General features: G+C 41.5%; 1 protein-coding gene across 1 annotated transcript in view; it reads left to right on the top strand.

Annotated features, from left to right (window-relative positions):
- The first annotated feature begins 13,922 nt into the window (after positions 1–13,922).
- LOC106599418 (BMP/retinoic acid-inducible neural-specific protein 3) overlaps positions 13,923–15,252 on the top strand; it is a 121,926-nt gene continuing 120,596 nt past the window's right edge. The window contains exon 1 of the mRNA XM_014190641.2: positions 13,923–14,604. The gene's annotated coding sequence lies outside the window, so the exon portion shown is untranslated. The remainder of the gene's footprint in view (positions 14,605–15,252) is intronic.

The raw sequence follows: 15,252 nt of genomic DNA, 5'->3' as shown, positions 1-15,252 counted from the left end.
GGCTACCCGGCCTACCCCACCACAAGCCAAAGCTTTGTGGCAGGGAGAGGGTAATTCCCCTGCAGGGAGGAAGGGGGCACCCAACCTAGGGGTATGCCCCCTGCGGCAGAGCGGCCAACAGTTCAACTCTTTGTTCTGGCCTGCCACCTGTCCGGTAGAGCACAGACTCCACCCCCTTCTCCCCCACTATGGGGGAAGGGCACATCTGTGCTTCTAAAACCTTTCCCTTTGTGCAGGGACCCATTTTCATGCGTTCACACTCATGTAAGACACAGAGAATCCACCCTATCCCCGAGTGCTGTGCCATGGATCTCCCCCTGGCTCTAGTTCAAGCAGCCGGGGCAGGAAGAGCAATTGTCAGTCACCACCATGCATTGTCCCCATGTTCGAGTGTGTCAACACTGCTCTTTTCAATAAAAAAGCCTCTGCTGTATCCAGGCTTCATGACAAGGACACTGAGTGAAAATCCAATGAAAAGGGGACTCGCGCCATTGGGCACCACTGGTGAGCGAGCATCCTACTAACCTGTGGGCAACTTGCCAGCAGAGCAGGGAACTTGTGCACATGCTCAGTTCAGCCCTGGATCTAGCCTAAGTGGCAAACAGAGTGCAGTTTGCTCTGAGACCACACGTTTTCAAAGGAATTTTGGAATCAGTAGCGACTGGCGACTCAGCAGGTATACTAGAGCAGGAAATCTCCTCTCTATTAAGCTGTTTGCCCCATTCCAGACCTACGGGCCCTCAGCGGCTTATCCCTCATCTCGGTAGGCCCTTGAGCCTTGAGGGAAGGTAAGCTCTGGACAGCGGAGATCATTCTCCTGCTATATGGTGAGCATTGGCAACTCCCGTAACGCAGGGATCTGCTGACCCAAGTGAAGGGAAAGATTTTCCACCCTCACCCAGAAGCCATGGCCCTCTACGCCTGGCCCATGAGAGGTTAAATTGGGATGTGACAGGCTTGCCTCTCAGAGTCATTGAGACTATCCAGCGTGTCATGACGTTGCCCTCTTTGAGTACAGCGCGCACAGTTGACCCCCTCCCCCTCTACCATCCCGCTACTTCTGCACCATCTCCCTCTGCACCAGGCCTTTTCTATGCACCATTCCCCTACCTACCTCTCCCTACCCAGGCTGCTGTGGTGAGAGGGGTCATAAAATTCCAAAGGAGAATGTCCTGCCTCATGGCCACAGTATAAAGAGACAGAGTGTTTTCATGGAGCGAACAAAGGATTCTTCCACCTCACAGAATTGGAGAACCGAACGACATTTATGTTCTGGAGAAGGTATAAAAGATCGGTGAAGAATCCAGCTACCAACTGGTCCGTTTGGTACAATTTTATGAAAACTCCTGAGAGACAATATTGCCATATTACCATAATAATGTTTATATAATAGCCTCAGCTATGAGACTTACATCTAAATGGTTGTGTAAAATGTATGAATAAGGATAAAGCTATTTGGAATATGTTGAGATGCTATGTACTGATGTTAATGTGAGAGAATTGTATTTCTGTTCAAAGCTTAAAACCTGTTGGGGCTAGGGGGCAGTATTTGCACGGCCGGATAAAAAACGTACCCGATTTAATCTGGTTACTACTCCTGTCCAGTAACTAGAATATGCATATAATAAGTAGATTTGGATATAAAACACTCTAAAGTTTCTAAAACTGTTTGAATGGTGTCTGTGAGTATAACAGAACTCATATGGCAGGCCAAAACCTGAGAAGATTCCATGCAGGAAGTGGAAATCTGATTTGTGGAATCACCTTCAACACTTTGCCTATGGAACACACCGTGAGTTAGGATTCATTTAGCACTTCCTAAGGCTTCCACTAGATGTCAACAGTCTTTACAAAGTGGTTTGAGTCTTCTCCGGTAGAAACTGACCGAACGAGAGGCCTGGAAAGTTGGTCATAGGGGGAGGGCCATTACTACTATGACGCGGGCGCACATGGGTACCCTTTTGTTCCGAAACGTTTAGTAAGACAATGCAATCGTCCGCCTTGAATATTATTGATGCTCTGATTGAAAAAGGCCCTAAAGATTTATGTTATACAACGTTTGACATGTTTGAACGAACGTAAATATATATTTTTTGCACATTCGTGATGACAAGTCCGGCTCGCCTCGTACATTATGAGTAGCCTTTGGAACGCGCTAACAAGAAGGAACTATTGGGACATAAATTATTAACCTCTCTGGGCTAGGCGGGACGAATTCGTCCCACCTATGTAACAGCCACTTGCAGCCTGTGGCGCGATTTTCAAAACCTTAAAAATCCTATTACTTCAATTTCTCAAACATATTACTATTTTACAGCTATTTAAAGACAAGACTCTCGTTAATCTAACCACACTGTCCGATTTCAAAAAGGCTTTACAACGAAAGCAAAACATTAGATTATGTCAGCAGAGTACCAAGCCAGAAATAATCAGACACCCATTTTTCAAGCCAGCATATAATGTCACCAAAACCCAGAAGACAGCTAAATGCAGCACTCACCTTTGATGATCTTCATCAGATGACAACCCTAGGACATTATGTTATACAATACATGCATGTTTTGTTCAATCAAGTTCATATTTATATCAAAAACCAGCTTTTTACATTAGCATGTGACGTTCAGAACTAGCATACCCCCCGCAAACTTCCGGGGAATTCGCTAACATTTTACTAAATTACTCACGATAAACATTCACAAAAAGCATAACAATTATTTTAAGAATTATAGCTACAGACCTCCTCTATGCACTCGATATGTCCGATTTTAAAATAGCTTTTTGGTGAAAGCACATTTTGCAATATTCTAAGTACATAGCCCAGGCATCACGGGCTCGCTATTTAGACACCCGGCAAGTTTAGCACTCACCATAATCATATTTACTATTATAAAAGTTTGATTACCTTTTGTTGTCTTCGTCAGAATGCACACCCAGGACTGCTACTTCAATAACAAATGTTGGTTTGGTCCAAAATAATCCATCGTTATATCCGAATAGCGGCGTTTTGTTCGTATGCGTTCCAGACACTATCCGAAATGGTAAAGAAGTGTCGCGCGCATGGCGCAATTCGTGACAATAAAATTCTAAATATTCCATTACCGTACTTCGAAGCAAGTCAACCGCTGTTTAAAATCAATTTTTACGCCATTTTTCTCGTAGAAAAGCGATAATATTCCGACAGGGAATCTCCTTTTCGGCAAACAGAGGAAAAAAATCACAAAGGCGGGGCGGTCGGGTCATGCGCATAAGCCCAGAGTCCCTTGATCGGCCACTTGAGAAAGGCGATAATGTGTTTCAGCCTGGGGCTGGAATGACGACATTCTGTTTTTTCCCGGGCTCTGAGCGCCTATGGACGACGTGGGAAGTGTCACTTTAGAGCAGAGATCCTTAGTAAAAGATAGAGATGGAAAAGAAGTTCAAGAAATGGTCAGACAGGCCACTTCCTGTAAAGGAATCTCTCAGGTTTTGACCTGCCATTTGAGTTCTGTTATACTCACAGACACCATTCAAACAGTTTTAGAAACTTTAGGGTGTTTTCTATCCATATGTAATAAGTATATGCATATTCTAGTTACTGGGTAGGAGTGGTAACCAGATTAAATCGGGTATGTTTTTTATCCAGCCGTGTCAATACTGCCCCCTAGCCCTAACAGGTTAACTTTTTCGAACAAAACTACATTGGTTGTGGACCTGGGATAACTGGAAGTGCCTTCTGATGAAGATAATCAAAGGTAAGGGAATATTTACAATAGTATATTTGATTTTAGGTGGTTCCAAGATGGCGCTAACCTGTATCGCCTAGCCTATTTTTCTGAGCATAGCACCTCGTTTATTGCAAAGTGTGATTTCCCAGTAAAGTTATTTTTAAATCTGGCAATGCGGATGCATTCACGAGATGTTAATCTATAATTCTTTGAATGACAATATTAAATTTTAAAAATGTTTTCGAATAGTCATTTTGTAAATTGTAGCGCTGATTCACCGGAAGCATTTGAGGGAAAATATTTTCTGAATGTCACGCGCCGATGTAAATTGCTGTTTTTATATATAAATATTAACTTTATCGAACAAAAAATGCATGTATTGTGTAACATGATGTCCTAGGAGTGTCATCGGATGAAGATTGTCAAAGGTTAGTGCTGCATTTAGCTGTGTTTTGGGTATTTGTGATGCATGCTAGTTGCTTTGAAAATGGCAGTGTGATTATTTTTGGCTGGGTACTCTCCTAACATAATCTAATGTTTTGCTTTTGCTGTAAAGCCTTTTTGAAATTGGACAACGTGGTTCGATTCAGGAGAGGTGTATCTGTAAAATGGTGTAAAATAGTCATATGTTTGAGAAATTGAAGTTATTGCATTTATGAGGTATTTGTATTTCGCGTGACGCGATTCCACTGGCTGTTGACTCGGGTGGGTTCCCAGACAGGCTAACTAAGTCATCGGCACGCCCCCAGGGACACAGACAGGACAAGGTGTCATGTGACAGCCTTTTCTACGTTCAGTATATAAGCCCCACCCAGGGTTTTATTTCTTCAGACCAGGCCTCCACTCCATTACGAGTTGGCCAATAGGTTTGACCATGCATCCCTCTACTGAACTTTAACCATACCACGTGGTTAAACTTTTAGACTATCGATATCGACAGAATAATAACAAGTCTTTGATATTAATTACTAGTCTGCAGCTAGAAATTCGGTATCATTGAACGCGAAGACCGACGAAACATCCATTCTATAACAACATGAACGAATGTCGCTTTGAAAGATCCATTCTAACCGAGAGAGAGAGAACGCGGACAAAACCCTCCAACAGAACCAAACTCTCCAACAAGGATCCCGACGACACACTGAGAGTAAATATATATTGATTGCAATTGTTCCCGAATGAGTGAGCGTTCAGGTGCAAAGGATTACCATATCAATTGTTAATATTTATCAACTCTGTTGTGCCCCCAACCCCCTTGTTTGTTTAACAAGCCGCCATGCCGGTTTAGGCCAATAGGACACATTACTCTACCATTTCTTTGTAATGATACCTACTGTTTGTATGCTTTCTGTGAATTACTTAGTTTAGTAAATAAATGATTTTAAGACAATTGATGTATGGATGACTTAGTGAAGACTGGGTTCGTGCAGATAACAACAATTTACAACGTTTGGAATGAGACTGGAGGCGAGGTAATAACACATCATTAAAACAAGAAGATAATAGATCAGATCTTATAATATAATATAGAATGTTATAATATCTGACAGTTATATTAGGAAAATTATAACTGTGTAATCTGAATATTTTCCTTGGTGCCCCGACTTCCTAGTTAATTACAGTTACACGATTAATCAGTTAATCGCGTAATAATAATTACAGAGAGTTATTTGATAAACATGTTTTCAAGTTAATGATGCCCAAAGACACGACAAGAGTGTTAAGGCCCCTTCTACATGCTCGAAATAAGGGGTGCGATTTTGAGAGGTGGTGTGACCGAAAACAGATCATTCCTTACCAATGCTCTGTATCCGGGGTTTTATGCTTCCTGCAGGACGTTTTGGACAGAGGGAAGACTTTTTCCACTGTTAACGTCTATCTAGCCGCTATCTCGGCCTGTCATATAGGCTTTGACAAGAACACTGTGGGAAAACGCCCCTTGTTATGTCCTGTCATGAAGGGGGCACGTCACTTACTTCCAATTCCCAAGCCTTTAGCCCTATCATGGGATTTGTCTATTGGGTAGTTCCATTTGATTTCAATCACTTTTTGACGGCACCCATTTCGATTCAAAAACTTTCTATACATATTTGCCCATGATAGAAGTAGAACATTTTTACAAATGATGGGCTCTATTCAATCAGATCCGCTTTAGTCGACATTTGTATAGCAGTTGTTTTGGCGGTATCGAAGGTGCAACTGCATTAGAGCTGTCAAATTCAGTGGCTCCTGGCATTATACCTAAAGCGGACATTGCTATTGGCTGCACTGAGTCACATTAACTGAAATCCCATGCAGCCTTGTTTACAAGTTGGAACACTGGAATGTGAGATGTTATCTACACCTCAATTAGGATGATAGAAATCTTCATTATTTCATGTCATGATTTTTCAATTTGAGTGTAATTATTTGTATATAACTACATTTTCTTGTTCTGAACATCTAACACGAGTTGGTCGGGTGTGGCTTCATGACAATGATCGCAAGAGCAGCTGCTCACCGATTTGATGGCTCTAACGTAGTTCCACCTCCAACACCACCAAAACATCTGCTATGCGGGTGTCCGCTTGATCTGATTGAATCTAGGCCTATGTCATTTTTTTACCTTTAAATGTCAATTATCTAGACCAAGGGGGGACAAAGTAAGGCCCGCCGGGTACTTCAATCCGGCCTGTGGATTCTCCCCCGGATACTTCTTTCGTCGTATCCAATTGGTAGTTACAGTCTTGTCCCAACGCTGCAACTCCCGTACGGACTCAGGAGAGGGGAAGGTCGAGAGCCATGCATCCCAGCCAAGCTGCACTGCTTCTTGATACAATGCCTGCTTAACCCGAAAGCCAGCTGCACCAATGTGTCGTAGGAAACACCGTACACCTGGTGACCGTGTCAGCGTGCACGCGCCCGGCCCGCCACAGGAGTCGCTAGAGCTCGATGGGACAAGGAAATCTCGGCCTGCCAAACCCTCTCCTAACCCAGACGATGCTGGGCCAATTGTGTGCCGCCTCATGGGTCTTATTTTGGAAGCTCTAGAAATGCATTTATTAATGTCTACATTAATTTTTGCCACATGTATTCTATTACAGGCACCTTAATGCATACCTTTAAATGATGTTATGTGAGATAAACAGAACAAAAATACAAAAATAAATGTTTTTTTTTACTTAAAATACTTTAAAACATGTAATTTTGTCCTTTAAACATTTAATTGATATACTGTATAATTCCGTTCATTCCTATGGAGGACTGCTCTTACTGGGGAGTACCAACATGGTCAACCAGTGGCTTCAAAACCTCTCAATGGCCAATACATACCATCAGCCATACAGGGTTTATATACATCATTGGTTGAGCCAGCATGCTCTTGAAGGGTGGGTGTCATGTTTCGGCTGATAAATGTACTAAAATGGGAATAAAATACATTGAACAAAAATATATTTTTCAGTGATGAAGACGTGGACGTCTCATATTGGGGGGGGGTATGCAAAATGGGTCAACATTGAGCACATCTTTCGCCTAAATGTTTTGGTATTCATGTTTAAAAAGTCCCTTTCTTACCATGGGCAAATATGTATAGAAAGTTGCATTCAAATCAAAAGGGGTGGTGTCAAAAAGTGATTGAAATCAAATGGAATGACCCTACCCACTTGGCAAGAACTGGTTGAATCAACATTGTTTCCACAAGCGGCACGTAGCCTGGTGGTAGAAGTTTTGGGCCAGTAACCGAAAGGTTGCTGAATCGACTAAAAAAAATCTGTCGTTCTGCCCCTGAGCAAGGTAGTTAACCCCCAACAACAACTGCTCCCTGGTCGCCGATGATTTCGATTTAAGCCCCCCACATCTCTCTGATTCAGAGAGGTTGGGTTAAAAGAGGAAGACACATTTCAGTTGAATGGATTCAGTTGTACAACTGACTAGGTATCCCCTTTTCCCCACATAATTTCAACCCCAAAAATCTATGCAATGTTGTTGAATCAATGTGGAAAATGGATTGGATTTGCAAAAAGTCCTCAGCGTAAAGGAATTATAGCTTTTTTTTACCCAACTTTTAGCCTAAATCGAATGACATGGTGAAATGATTTGTTAATTTCACATTGAATTCACCTTAGATGACAACTCAACCAAATTTAAATCAAAACTAGACGTTGAACTGACTCTGTGCCCAGTGGGTATTGTGAAATATCCTTAAGCACAGCTGCCTTTTGTGCTGCTGGAAAGAGTGGAGATGAAATATCTCCTCATAAGGTCACCGTTATGTCTACAAAGCCAGTGAGTGAGCTACATGCACTCAGTTCACCATTTGTGCCAACAGTGTGCCCGGGGATTTTCCAAGGTCACTTTGTTGCCCAACACAGTTTTTATGCCCAAGGTTAGCGGCAAGTACAATTGTCTCGCCTTGGAGCTTGTAGATTTCACCTGCCGCCTCTCCCTTTAATGGAAGAGGAGAGGCTAGACGTTTGTGTTCAGTACGTACATTGTGGATTATTCTATGGTGTAGGTACTAGAGCTTTGCGCAAGAGCGAGTCACTCTTTGTGTCCTGGGCGCATCCCTGCCAGCCCTCAGGCCCCTTTCTTGTCAATGGTTGTCTCATTGGATTGTGGAAGATATTATTGTCCAAATAATAGCAAAGGCTTACAGCCTGAGGGCTCACTCCACCAGAGGTATGGCTACTTCTTAGGCACTGTTCTTAGGCACTCCTTAAAAGAGATTTGTGATGCGGCTTGTTGGGCATCCCCTCATAATTTTATGAGGTGCTACCAACTAGACGTCAATGCACCTTCATTGGAGCATACTGTTCTCAGTGTCGGGCCTCTGAGGGTTGATATTGAGACTGCCTGGCTTTGGAGAGCATGTGCGATACAGGAGTTGGCTATATCCCACTGTCAGATGTCATAACCCCAGTTCTCTGATATTATGAGTGACTCAACTCAACACAACACATTCCCCTGCTTGAGTGTGAGGAATGCTCAAGAATGATCAGAGGGCAGGCGAGTGGCTCTAGGTTTGAGGGGAGGGGCTCCCTCATTCACCACTCAACCTGTCTGTCACCGACAGACATGTATGATTAGTCCTTCGAGCTACTTAGAAGATTTTGGTGAATCCCACTGTGAGATGTCTCACTCACAATATCAGAGAACCTGGGTTATGCAAGTGACCTTGAGTTATCTATCAAACAATCTCCTAGAAGCTAGCTGGCTGTTGTTGAACTGCAGCCTCAGAACACCTCATTCACTCTGATTACAATAGCTCACCACTCTATGCCTGGGAGCTGGGAAACTGGGAAACTCAACCTACATTTTTGCGCCTTCAACCGCTGATCCATCAGAGAGTAATGGGGCTCTGGCTGGCAAGATTTGACTTTCAGATGTATTGCAAAAAGAGGGAGATGTACAGGTAACCAAAATAAAGGAAATGCTTAAGTAAATGAGGGATGCAAAGTATATTGAAAGCAGGTGCTTCCAGACAGGTGTGGATCCTGAGATAATTAAGCAAATAACATCCCATGGTTAGGGTCATGTATACAAATGCCCAGTTGCTCATTATTTTGGCTACCATGGCTAGAAGAAGAGATCTCAGTGACTTTGAAAGAGTGGTCTCAAAGGAGCATAGGGGGGTTAAAGTGTGTGTGTGTGTGTGTGTGTGTGTGTGTGTGTGTGTGTGTGTGTGTGTGTGTGTGTGTGTGTGTGTGTGTGTGTGTGTGTGTGTGTGTGTGTGTGTGTGTGTGTGTGTGTGTGTGTGTGTGTGTGCGTGCGGGTCAGTCACCAGATCTCAACCCAATTGAACACTTATGAGAGATTCTGGAGCAGCGCCTGAGACAGCATTTTTCGCCACCATCAACAAAACACAACATTTTGGAATTTCTCGTGGAAGAATGGTGTCACGTCCCTCCAAAAGAGTTCCAGACCAAGGGTTGGAACCGGTTCAGGGAACAGAACCAAAAACCAGAAAATAACACAATAATTTGAGGAACAGAACCAAATCTGGAAACGAAAGTGATCTATACTGTTCTGGAACAGAACTGTTATTTTCAAAACATCGGAACCAGCTAATAACGTTATTTTACAATCTTTTTGTCAGTCCCACAAAAATCACAACAAAGTGTCAATGCAAAGCCTCCACTCTGTCACTCAGAAACGTATTCCAACGTCTGCCTGCCAGCTGGAAATCTTTACCAGTGGGTGTGCATGTGTGTGTAGGCTACCTGCCCCTCAAAAGTAATCCTATTAGACCCTATACGATTCTCGCAATCCTATAGGATTTTGTGTCACCTCTATCAGAATCCTATTGGAATCCCATTGGACTACTTTTTTCCTATTGTAAATCAAATGGATCTGATTGGAGTCTTGTAGGATTTTGTCACCCCAATCAGGATCCTAGTACAACTTTTTTTTTCTTAATTCAACCCAATAAATTATAGTTTGGTGTCATAAGTTCCAGTACAATACAACAACATGAACATATACATATACTGTACAACATATACAACAACAGTTATATATTCATTTCTGTTTTATTCACCTTTAAGAAAGCCTGTCCCTTTAAGAGTGACTGATGATGTCACAGCTAGCGCAGGCTTGCAGTGTTAATTAACTACCGAGTGCATCTTGCCACCTTTGGCTGTGCAGAGATTCTTCAGTTTTCTAATATTATTATTCTGTCTGTTACTGTGCTTGAATGTAAGAACTGTGAATAACGTTACATTATTTGTTTCCTGACAAAGTTTCTGTCGTATTTTGTTAATTGTGCAGCATTTTATGCAAGCTAAGAAACTACTGTTAGCCACATTTTGCCTGCCAGCTGACTAGATAGCTAGCTCAGGGGCGGAAATCCCGGGGGGACGGGGGGGACACGACCCCCCCATCCTGGGAAAAATATGATTTGTCTCCCCCAATATATCACTGAAACATAACTATGTAATTTAAATAATATTAATAATACGCAATGAAAGCAATTGTGCTGATTATAGACACTTAATAGTGCGTTTTTAAGTTTCAAAAGATTGCGACCCCCCCACCCTTTGCCTCACAATGGTTTGATCCACTGCCAGTTCCTTAGTTGGCAAGGTAACAGAGGGGTCGTGTCTACTGTCTGAAAGGCACTCAATGAACGTAACTGACGTGAGGTTAATCCAGTCAATCGCGCACACACTAGCTGAATATGCAGAGCTAGCGCGCAAATATTAACTATTAAGCTAGCTAGTACCTATTCCATTTATGTGGCCTCGTCAAAGATGGAATCTTTTCTATCGTCAATTTATTCCAAGATCAGCATGCAGATGATGTAAGTTAGTGCTTCAAAGTCCCTGTGATAAGGTTAGCGATAAACTGAAGTCCAAACTGAACAGAACTACACTCTCTTCTACCATTGTCTTAAATATATTTAATGGTCTCGTTGCAAAAGCTAAATTGTCGCAAGGGAACTTTTATTTATTTATTTTATTTAACCCGGGTAGCAAAGATTATAGCAAACACCACTGAAATGGAATTGGTGCTCGCTTGCTTTGCAAATTCAGCTATTGTTGGAAGCCAGCCAATATGAAACAAACTATCAAAATTACAAAAGGTTGCAGCATATGTTGTGTAAATGGTGAACTCATACAGCTGTCAACTCTTGTCATTTTAATCCGTTTTACATTTGCAAGCTACCTTTTAGATCGAAGCCCAAATAGAATGATAAAAGATAAGATGATAGAAGCCCATCTCCTACTGTAAATAACCTACACACTGTGTGTGTGTGTAGCCAGCCAGCCAGGTAGAAAAATGGCAGAAAAATAAAAGACGGACATCAGAGTATTTTTCAGTACACCAAAACGCAAAGTAAGAACCCTAGTAGCCTAATATCTCAAAGACTAGTTGATAAAATGTTCATAAGAAAGAAATGAAATTCTAATGGAAATGTTTCACAATGATGTCATTAGGCAGAGCAGGCAACAGATGGCACACAGACAGCAGAGTTGGGGACAGATATGCAGGGACAGACTGGCAGAGACGGAGTCTCAGGTAAGTTTGTTGAGTCTTTGTTTGGCAACATTATGAAAGGTTCTACATTTTTTTGACTTGTAAAATAGGAACATAATTGGAAAATGCCATGGATACCCCCACTCTCAACTTAAACTGGTGACTGAACTAAGATTTGTTAAAGGCAATGGTATTGCTGTTGTGATTAGTTGTGTAGTTTTGGGTACCGGTAGTTAGGAGTACGGCAAACACCTTATTTCTTTGGTTCCTCAATATACATTTACCATATTACAATGTAGGCTATGTGTTACAGCACTACTTTTGGTGTCCCCCTCAGGAATTGCTCTTGAGAAAATTTCATGTAATTGTCCCCTCCAAAGTTGATATCAGATTTTCGCCCCTGAGCTAGCTAAGTTGTAACTATTTACATCTAGTTTTTGAGTCACTTCATTGTTATAGCAAATGAGAAATGTTTATCTTGCTTGTTATTGCTAAATATATGTGCCATATTATAGGCAAGTCAACCCTGTGATCATGATTTCTGGTAGATAATCAAAATAAATATATCACAGAACTTTTTTTGGACTCATTCAGCAGTTTTTACCGAATTAAGTAGAATACTATTGGACATTAATGTTTAAAGTCCTTTTATATACCTGAAACGTAAATTGAAAATGATGCTGTCGCTGCTTCCCGCTGACTAACTTTTTATAAAAAGTTAAACAACTATTTGGTTAATCACTCATATCGATATCAATAGAGCAAGGGGAAAACGGTGTGAATGCACTGTTTAAACTAACACTATTCAAAGGCCACGCTGAATCTGAAAATAATTTGTATATCACTGGTTAGAAGAGAATTTGCTGAAGACGGTCATCTAAATTCTAGAATGTCGGATGGAAGTTTTGGGAGACTGCCTGAAACAAAGGAAACACATCAGTTGCTTTGTTATTTAATTTCAAGGAATCAGTACCCACCATAGGGTATCAACAGTGACAGGGGTTGGCTGTTAGTTTAACACTCAAATCCATGTATTGGTGTGAGACCAGCGATTTGACTTAGAAAATTATAGTAGAATTCTAAATCCTAAAACCAATGATATTGATCTGTTTTAAGCATGTTGTGTTTAATCGATTTTTTTGTCGTTGTGATTACTATAAACGTTTATATTAACATTACTTATTTGAGTTTAAAAGGATGTGTAATTACCCTCAATTCGATGTGGTCAAAACGTGAGGTTGTGTAGTTTAGTAACACATACTGTCCACGTGCAGGAAATTTGCGCAAATAATCTAAAGTAATGTAGCTTTATTGGATAATCTCACAGCTAAATATGGTTGAATACCAGTAAACTGAGAAACAGTCTTTCTCTCGTGTCTCCATCTCTTTGCCTACTTACACTAGCGGTAATTCCCTGAGGTTCTCAACCTCTTCAACACACCACCACAATATGGGAGTGATTCAATCCAATCAGATTTTGGAACCAGTCCTATAGGATTTCAATACAAGAATCCAATTGAAAAAAAACATATTAGATTTTGGAACAAGTTTTATAGGATAAAATCCCAATAGGATAGGTTTTATAGGATTCTATCCCCTAGGATAAAATCCTATAGGATAGGTTCTAAAATCTGATAGGATTTTCTATTGGATTCTAATATGATTTTTTTAGTACTAGGAATTTCAGAGGTTTTAAAAGGAAGAGAAAGGAACGTTCTAAACCGGCACTTTTTGGGGGGTTCGAACTGGTTCAGAACTTGGAAAATAATTTGTTCCAACCCCTTTTCCAGACACTTGTATAATCTATGCGAGGGTGCATTGAAGCCGTTCTGGCAGCTCATCTTGGCCCAATGCCCTACTTTATGTTGGTGTTTTCTTTATTTTGGCAGTTACCTGTATCTCTTCAGAAACTAGGGACTTTGTCAGTATGAATTCAGTTTGCCAGTAGTCCCAACAAATTTGCAACACACAAATTTGGCTAAAGTATTGGGAGAAGCATTTCTCTTTCATTAGCCAGGCTGTCCCTTCAGGCTTGCAGAGCTCTGTATATCCTCTCCTCTGCTTCCCCAACCCCCAGCCTACCATTTCCCCACTCTCTCTCCTCTTCTCATGTCCCTCTCCTTCCTTCCACATAGCATTATCGACCCCTCCTCCCTGTACTTTGCTCTGAGCTCAGCTCAACCAATCACGGTCTAGGAGGCGTGGCAACAAGAGTCGGTTTGCAGAGCAAAGAGATGTGTTCCTGAAAGACTTTGAGCAAGAGCAATCGTCAGTCCAGGGCTCATCCGAAGTGCTGGGCTTGAGAGTGAGTGATGACTGTAACAGGGGCAGCTGAGGCTTAGCTGTGTGGCTCACAGAAAATGGTGTAAATTGTATTTCTCTGCTTTGGTAGCAGGTGCGGGCTCTTTACTGAAGGGAGAGTTGCCTAAAAGGAAAAGAAGAGAAATTGTGTGGATTTTATTCTGGTTCTTCTGACTGCTACACTATATATTATCATTAAGACCTGGAGGCATGGGGGACACTGGCACCTTTGACTTGTATCTTGCTGTTTCCTATTTCTGAAATCTTAGATGCATCCTTAGTTTAAAAATATTTTTTGGGGTGTGACTATTTTTGGTCTCAGCTGATTATCTCAAGCTAAATATACACTGTATTGTTGTGGACTTGACAGTGTTATAGGGGCACCTTTGGACCCCAACTTGCAACCAACATTGACTAACTTGGCCATAGCAGTGAGAGGACAATGCCTGGATTATCCTATAATAAGCGACTCTGTAACTTGCCTGTTGGAAGCGGCAAGTGAATCAGGGACTGGAGGCTGTCGGTCAGCTGCTGGCTGCATTCCACCAGTTTGTCTGAAGACTGTAAACATCTTGACAACCTTCACTAGTTGGTAGGATACACGCACAACGAAAGAGACAACAGGATCCCCTTCACACTCTGGGTGAGATGCCATTGCTATTGCTTGCCTTGCTTCTATATCAATTTGTAATGTGCTTTAGAGTGCCTGAGTATTGATATTATTTGCACAGTGACCTGGCTGGTGTGTATTATTAATAATGTTGAGTTAGTAGTTTGAATTTGTGTTTTTATCCAAAGAAGTTGTACATTCATTATCAACCTGTCATTTATTTTTTTACTTCAGGCGTTCGCATAGTTTACTCTTAAATTATCTCCTTAAATTATTACTCTGGTGTTATGATGCTGAATTATTATCTTGTTTTATTTGTGTGCAGTTTTCTGGTTATTTAAAACAGCTCATATCAATGGGGGTGTCCCCTATAGCCTATGACGCATGAATTTTGATGTGCATAGGCTACTATATTCAGCAGAGGATTTGTGAATATTATGTTTTATACATGCTCCTCTGTGAATTTGCATTCAGTTCGTAAGCATCTCCAACTAGGCTTACTCAGTCCAGATCTCTCCCTGCCTTAGGCTTAGGGTACGATAATGGATCAGAGGAGAGAGAGATTCAGGAGATTGCTGCAAAATCATTGAAAGTGCCTTCAAAACATGAGATGCCCAGTGCTTTAACTTTCTGGTCAAGTGAGAATTCTTCAGCCAGTCATTTTAAATATAGCACCTCAAG

Source organism: Salmo salar, chromosome ssa03, assembly GCF_905237065.1.
Source record: "Salmo salar chromosome ssa03, Ssal_v3.1, whole genome shotgun sequence".
NCBI lineage: Eukaryota > Metazoa > Chordata > Actinopteri > Salmoniformes > Salmonidae > Salmo > Salmo salar.
This window is presented reverse-complemented; position numbering and strand designations above follow the sequence as displayed.